Raw genomic sequence first — 7,808 nt, forward strand, 5'->3', positions numbered from 1 at the left:
AGGAAGATAAGAAGACCTTGAGGGGACTGGAACTCTACAAGAAGAGCAAAAGATCAAAAAATTCTGGGCATTGGGGTCTTTTCTGAGACTAATAATCCAACCTAGGACCATGAATGGAGATAACATCTGCACAGATGTAGCCAATGGCAGCTCAGACTCCAAGTGGGTTCCCTACTGATGGGAATAGGAACTCACTTTGACATGAACTCAGTGGCTGACTCTTTGATCACCTACCCCTGATGAGGGAGTAGCCTTACCAGGCCACAGAGGATGACAGTGCAGCCATTCCTGATGAGACTTAATAGGCTAGGGTCAGAAGGAAGGGGAGGAGGGCCTCCCCTATCAGTGGACTTGGAGATGGGCATGGGAAGAGATGAGGGAGGTGGCTACAGCAGGGATACAAAGTGAATAAACTGTAATTTATAAAATTATAAATAAATTTTAAAAATAAGAGACTAGAACATGGTTTGCATCTAAAAGGGGAGATTTCTTCTCTTGGTCAAAGGCACTACCTCACTCAAAATTATAACCACTATTATCTTAAAAGATAAAGGTATAATATGGAAGATTTATAGACATCAGGCCTGACTTTCCCTGCAAACTGTTTCTTCTGTGCGTTAGTGCACAGGAACTGCTCTGGTCTCCATACTCAGCCTCAGTCTCAGGGAGAGAGGGGTGTGACTCATACACCAGTTTTCTGCTTCGGCTTTCATTGTAAAAGTCATCTGAACTTGGGACTGGAAGGCTGGCTTATTAGTTAAGAGAGCCTGACAACTGTCATAGTTCCAGTTCCAGGGTATACAGCAACGTCTCCTGCTTCTGTAAGCCCCGGACTTTTTCAAAGGTCATGTCCACACATGGAGGCAAAACACTCACAATGAGAAAATAAAAACATATGAATAAAAAGAATTATCTGAAGTCAAGCACATGAGTACATGGGGCAAGTGAAGGGCTCTTCAGAGAGGAGACCTGGCTCACCCCTCCCATCCTGAGCCCAGCAGGGCAGCATGCAGAAGCAGAGGGCACCCAGGTTCCACTAAGTGCTGTGACTTTGCCTAAGTCTTCCCATTGTTTGGCTAGCTAGCTCCATGGGTTCTGTGTAGACAAGGTCTACCCAGGTGAGAAAAACCTAAGCCTGGTTCTCCCACACTGTCTCCAGAGCCAGGGCACCATGCCCTTTCTGAACTAGAAAAGTTAATACTTGAGGGGCAAGTGTCCCTTTACAACCTGATAGAGGCTATGGACCTTCTCCTTGGAGAACGCACATACCCATGTAGCTCTCACAATCCCAAGCAGCTTCAGGAGCCTCTGGACTCCAGATTAAAGACCTCAGCCCTGGGATTTCATGTGCCATCCTGTCCTTATTCCATACAAGTGTGTCTCTCTCCTCCTGATCTCCTCTTGTTTGTGATAAAGAATGCTGAGGCTGAGCCACTTTCAGTCCATCCATCCCTTCTATGAAGTCTTAAAGGTACACCTGATTTGTGGAACCTGGCTTTCTTCCTCAGACATTTCCAAGGCTCCTGCGATTGGTTCCTGTTTTCCTTTCTGTGATGGAGCCCTCAGCTTAGTCATGGCTCTACTTCACTGTGGAGTCTCAAGGGAAGGTTGGACTGTTGAAGGGATGGTAAATCATTTTCTCTGTCTATTCCAGGGAGAAAGAATCCTGCTGCCATTAGCCACATGCTAGCCAGGTGATCAGCTCCAGGCAGGTGTTACCCAGAACAGTGAGGGGAGAGAGGCAACAGAGTCCAGCACATGGTGCCTGTAGGTCTAGGCAGTGGGAGATGACAGTAGAGGAGTTGTGTGTGTCCCTAAATGAGCAGGGGTACAAGTAGACATGGCCCATTGCTGATCAAGGACTCATATCTTCACATGGGGGCAGGTCATTTGAGAGCCCACAAATGTTCCCCTCCTTCCCTACAGTGAACCACTCCTTAGGAATAGAGATTGCTCTTTCCTACATGGGCTTGAGAGGAACTTGTGAATTCCTGACCTGGGGTCTAACTGTCGGTATCCCCCATGCATTTGGGGTTATTGATTCTTACTGAATCCCTATGCCTTTTTCTGGGGTCACCAAGTATTCAAATAGATCTGAGAAAGGGGAGGCACTCCCCATCCCCAGGAGCTTCCATGCTCCTCCTTTCCTTGGATAATTTACTGAATCCCTTACCATGGCCCTCAGGTAATTGCCCAGCTTGTCTCTTCCCTACTGTAACTGGACCATGCCTTCCCCTGCACTGCTCTGAAATGTTCTTCCCCACCCTGAACCCTCCCTTATTCACCAGGGCTAGACTCCAGGCCCAGGCTCCTTTGTAGGAGTACCTAAGTTAACACACAGTGTCTCCCTAGATTGTTATGTGCTGATTAGTCCTCTGCTTGTCTCTTCTGTATGTGTGTTTATATGTGCTGTGAGTACTCATGTGCACCTTGAGTCCCCAACTAGACTGTGAGCTCCATAAGGGCAAGGGGCTGTCATTTCTTCTTTACCCCCTATTGAGACCAGCACAGGGATGGGATCCCTGCTCTCAAGAAGACAGTTGTCAACAGGCTGATGAAACAAATGCTGGAGGTTGTCAGGGGTGGGGGGGTTGGAGATTGTGTGCAAGGGAAGAGTACACATGGGTTAGCTAGGTTGAGTAAGGATGTGGACTGACTCCCTGGATCCATAATGGATGCTCAAGGCCTCTGTTCCTTGCATATTTGAGTTGGTAGGAGCAGGAGGGACACCCTACCAGACACAACACAAACATCATGGCTACACAGGAGTACACATGAGTGGACGTCCAGGTTGGATGTTCCTAGGGACCCGTGACATAAAAAAAAAAAATGTGACTCAAATAAATGTTCTCTTCAACAGTTGCTATTTGGAGCAGCCCTTAAAAGACAAGGCTGTGGGAGGGTCCTGGCATATATCTCAGCTAGTATCTTAGCCTCCATCACTTCTGGAGAGTATTTTTTTCAAGGTCACAAGAACTTGGTTTTCATTACTTTGTTCCTTTTGATATTTTTTTTCCAAGACACAATTTCTCTGTGTAACAGCCCGGCTGCTCTGGACTTTCTTTGTAGAGCAGGTTGGCCTCAAACTCACATAGATCTACCTAAGCCACTAGTGTTGGGATTAAAGGCCCTGCACAGCTACATGTACTTTTTTTTAAAAGTGGCACAGTAGCCAAAGGCTAGGAAGCAGATCACTAGCAACAGCAAGGTTAGATCAGGCCTCTTTATCCAGATAGTCACTGCTGTTTGGGTCTAGCAAAAAAGATTGCAGCTTCTGCCCAAACTGGACATCACTTGCTCAGAAGCTTTGAGGTGATTCTCACTTGGATCCAAGAGGAGGGGTTTTAGCATAGCCTTTTATACTATTTTATTTTGGTTTCTTATGCCTCTACCTCCCTTCACTCCAATCTCTTCCAACACCCCAACACGAGGTAGAAGAGAAAGAATAATAATGGGGAGAGGGGGTGGAGTTCTCCTTAGCTATTTCCTGCCAGTTAGGGTCATTGGGTTCCTTAGGGCATTCCAATCTTTGTTTCAGGATTTCTTCAACTTATCTCATCCAACTGCATCCAAAGCTTCCAGGAGCAGCAGGGGGAGCACCAAAGGCCTTCTTTCTCTGAGCTCTCTTCTCTGTCTGGGCCCTGGCATTTATTCCATCTCCACAGTCCTCAGATTTAAACTGTATGCAGCTGACAAAGAGCCCTCTCAACCTGCACCAGACAAATAGTTTCTGCTGTGGACAGTTGGAAGTAGTCCCATATCCCACTCCTGGGATCAACCCAAAATTTGTTTCAGCCCACAACAGTGGGCCACCAAGATTTGATTCAGGGGTTTAGCCTCCAAGGTGAGCCATCTCCAGTGGAAAACTGGGCCAGTCACATGTCTTTTGACTGTAACCCCCACAGACCCTGCTCTCTGTCCTCAGAGAAATGTGGTGAGAATGAACATGTCATATATAATTGATTCAAATTCAGAGCAGAGCTCACCTACATCCTTGACCTAGGGTGAAGACTGTCACTGGCCACATGTCTAGTGTAAGTGCTTGACAGCACCTTGATTCAGGTGGTGACACCTACAGACACACAAAAGCCCCATCAGGCCTCATTAGCATGTAGGGTATGGCCCCAACCCACCTGTCATTAACCAAGGAGGGTCATGAGTGGGAAGTCACTCTGGACAATTGTCTTTGGTGCTTGGCACTAGGGTGAGGGGTGAGGAGTGCACTAGGCAAGGTTGGTGTGTTCTTTTCACATTGCCTAACCTGAAGATGACAGCAGGGCCCCTCCACCTCTTCCTCTGTTTCCACAGCTACCATGACAGAGGCAGCAGGTGTAGCCCAGCCTCTGTTGACCCAGTTCAGTTTTTGTTTGTGAGATTCACTGAGGTTTCAGGCCTGGATAAGCCTGAGCTCTGGCCTGGGGAAGGCATTATGGATGACTGGATGACAACCTTTCACTGAGCCCTACATGTCAGACACAGTGTGAGGTTGGGAGCAGAAAGTCACAGTTGTTTGGATGGTGGTAAATCCCAGGAGGTAAGCATGTTTTGCCCACTTCTTACACCCCCAAACACCAGGAATAGACGCCACTAAAATAACATGGTGATTTTTAATTGTATATGTGTTTGAACAAGGGACACAAACATCCTGTGGAAACAGGTTAGAAATGCGGCACCACGATCTAGGGGAACAAGATTTTTTTTTTTTTCAATGCAGTTCATTCAGGAACATTGAACAATCCTCGGACCCCGGGGAAAGCCAGCCCACAGCTTAAATAGCCTCTGGGTAGCCAACCCAGGCGTGCCACGGGGACAATGCAGATAGGTCCACATACATGGAAGCAAGCCAGATCCTCGGCCTTAGCCAAATATGGAGTTGTTCGTGACAGAGAGCACTCACCATCGGGAAGGTGGAAGGCAGAAACCAGCTCCATCTTTAAGGCATAGCATTCCGCAGCTCTCTACAGTTCCCCCTTTTTGTTTTAGACGCATCAGGCAAGAGTAGAGGTCTGATCTCTGATATTAGAAATAAATTGGGACTTTGTACAGATGTTCATTTAGGTGTCATCCACCCAAAGAGCATCAGACCCGTCCGATACCTTTTTCTCAGAGGCGGGACCTGGGGCATCAACCCGCATGCAATCAGACATGCTCTTCTCTGGGTCGAAAGCTTCTGACCCTGAGTGCAGTGCTTAGCCTCGCATCCTGAGCTTATCATTTTAGCTTTTTATGGTATCCAACCATGCTTGGGGAGAATGTCCTGCTTCAATGGCTGTAAAGGCCTGAATGATCATGGCTGCATCACACTGGTGTGGGAACAAGATTTTTATAGGGCAAAACTACATGCAGGGACTTACATGCTTTGGCATTACATGATTGGGCAAGGGAAATTGACTTTTGAAATGATTGGTCCACTTTAGGCTCCAAGACCACAAACAGTTGTGGCCTAGTCATATGGGCTGGTTTCCTAGTAACTCTATTAGTGGGAGGGGGGAAATGCATTAAATCTTGTTGTTTTTGTTTCTGTTTTGTTTTACCCAGGTGGCTGGAACTTTAAACTTTAAAACAATACCTACTGACTCTTAATTCTTTGGTCTTTCATTTCCCCCCTTCCCATGATCATTTGAAGACCCAATATTCAGTCTTCCAGATATAACCCCTGGAGTCCTTCAGATTTACCTTTCCACAATGGGATCTCATTACCATTACTGCCTTGCTCCCAAACATTACTTTATTAAAGCCTTCAAGTGATTTAAAATACAAGGCACAAAGATAAAAATCAAAGTGAGTAGGGGGGGTCACTTCAGGGTGGATATAGAGGAAGGAAGCCAAGGAGAACTATTATGCCAGGATTTAAACCATCTTCTGGAATCTTTTCTCTCTAGTGTCTCTAAAGGCTGCAATACCGCCAGGGAGTCCCTTTTGACTTAGCATTTCAGCCTGTTAGGTGAGATTTTGGACTGAAGACTCTTCTTCTGAAGTTGCTTCAGTGCTGACAATAGGATGGCCATCAGGGGCTAGGACAGCTGAAATGCCAGTCAAAGGTGGAGCAGTCCTAAGAAGCATCTGGTTACTTGATCCATATGAAAAGACATGGAGCATTCACATTTACTGGACTGGTTTACTTCAGCCTCCAGCAGGTTCAGAGTTCAGCTGGCAGTCAGTAGCTGATCCTGGAATAGAGTCAACCAGGAAAAATCTGGTGGGACAAATTCAGATTAGAGCCAGAAGTTAATTTTTTTTTTCCTGTTAAATGGGAAAAGTGAGGAATCCCAAGTCCAGAAGGAAGACTCATCTAGGGTCCATTGAGCTATGCCAGATCCAGGTCTCATGACTTTTTGATTTCCTGAAACTCATATGAATTTTTAGTTTACAAAAGAAATATTTTTTTAAATCTAATGTAACAACATTCTGAGAGTAACAGATAAAACTGCATCCAACAGAACGTGTACCAAATCTTCTTAATTGTTTTTTTTTTTTTTTTGTAACTTTTATGAACATATGTGTCCAAGGTCTGAAACTAACACTTTTTCTGTGGGCACAGATGTTGGTAATCAGCCACAAGTGGAGCTCAGCCACTTTCAGTACACTCAGCATCTACTTTAGCCGCTCACTCCACCCCATACCGGAAAGTTAGGCAGAAATGCATTAAGGGCTTTGGTGCTAAACCCTGGACGCTTGAAGTTTCCTTAACAAAGCAACTAGAAGGAATAGGTTTAAGACATTCTTAAATGCTATGTCAAAGTCCACCTCAGAAATAGCAGATATTGAAAATACCATACTAAACGCTATAGCTTTTGGGTCAGATATACACATTAGACAGATTTTTTTAACATGATGAGATGCACCTTTAAGTCTATCTCAGAAGACAACCAAAGGAAATTAAAAGCTCAAGCTTATGACTGGATAATAAGTTCCAACAACTTATCAAGTCTGTTGTTCAATGTCAAAACTCTGAACTTCTGAAATTTTACAGCAACACAAGCACAATGATAGCAAAAAGGGGGGAGAAATCTGAAATATTTCCCATTTTTAATATGCCTTAAATAAATTTTCTATATCATTATAACTCACATTCACATACCTTAAGACACCTACTTAGGCCTTCCAATCTTTCTTGCATTTACCAACTTGGAAACATTTTTCCAGACCATCAAACAACACACTCTAGATTCTCACAACCTAAACTCCTATATCCTCAGACCCTACATAAATTCCATATCTTTCTATCCAGATATTCACCATAAGACACAGACAACTAAAATGAAGCCTGTGAGCAAGGCAAACCTGTTTGCCTTTCTAAATAAAGGATCTAGTACCTCTCCTAGTTCTAACTAGCTAAAGAACTGACCATGAAGAGTTTAAATTAGCCAGAATATAACTCCATTTTGAAATAAAGATTTTAACTGGGAAGTGAATTCAGGTACCAAGAAATATCACAGAGTGTACACCTGGCAGAAAACAAAGTTAATTCTCCTAGTAGCAGCCTGCAGAAAATATAACAGAATAAATGCTTCATAGAAAATAGAAACAAACTCCCTGGCAATGGGAATTCGTTGAGAATCGGATGGGAAAATTCTCCCCAATATTTCAGATATGGTTTAGAAAAATAGCCATTGTGATTGTGTGCCTCAGAAAAGGTCACCCTGCCCTGCTAAACTTCACCCAATTCTGTAATGCCAAGGCTTGTGCCCCCCTGCTTGCTGCCATGGAAACCCCCTGCTCACAGAATTTCCTTTAAAAATTCTGTTCACTTAGAACTCGGGGTCCCACTTCTCTACTGCTGCACCAGTGAGACTTGGGTCCAAAGT

This window comes from Meriones unguiculatus, chromosome 6, assembly GCF_030254825.1.
Source record: "Meriones unguiculatus strain TT.TT164.6M chromosome 6, Bangor_MerUng_6.1, whole genome shotgun sequence".
Lineage (NCBI taxonomy): Eukaryota > Metazoa > Chordata > Mammalia > Rodentia > Muridae > Meriones > Meriones unguiculatus.